Source organism: Acanthisitta chloris, unplaced genomic scaffold (assembly GCF_000695815.1).
Source record: "Acanthisitta chloris isolate BGI_N310 unplaced genomic scaffold, ASM69581v1 scaffold42996, whole genome shotgun sequence".
NCBI lineage: Eukaryota > Metazoa > Chordata > Aves > Passeriformes > Acanthisittidae > Acanthisitta > Acanthisitta chloris.
The window spans coordinates 4101-4614 of NW_008677278.1; positions in this window are offsets into that span (position 1 = coordinate 4101).

The window sequence follows — 514 nt, forward strand, 5'->3', positions numbered from 1 at the left end:
GAAAAAAACAGTTGAAGCGGAAAAAATTAATATGGCCATTTGCATCTTTCCTTCTAGTTACGTTTTTGTAACTAGGTGACTAGTGTTAGTGGTTTACAGAGCAGCAAGTGGCAATTTTATTATTAGCTTTACATCATATAGCTACAAATTGTTCTAGTTGACATGGAAACACAACTGACTTTCCACTATGAAAAGAAACATTGCACTGTTTCCAAAGTTTGCAAACTACCCCAGATATCACCTTTGGTCTATCTAGGCTTTTCTGCTGGTTTTGAGGCTATTTTGCATGGTGGTGAGTTCTTCCATTGCTTCTGTAATACAGAACAGCTGATCATCCATGTTTACCTGGACTGAAAGTCCACCAGGTTTCAAAAAGTGACAGGAGAAATCCATGGAAAAGAAATCCCTTGAGGTTGTTAAATACAAAGACACCACAGTTTGAAGTTCCTGAGCTGCTGGTGAGGGAGGGCTGGGGCAGTATTTTACAAAGGTTTCTTTGATTTTATACTCTTTC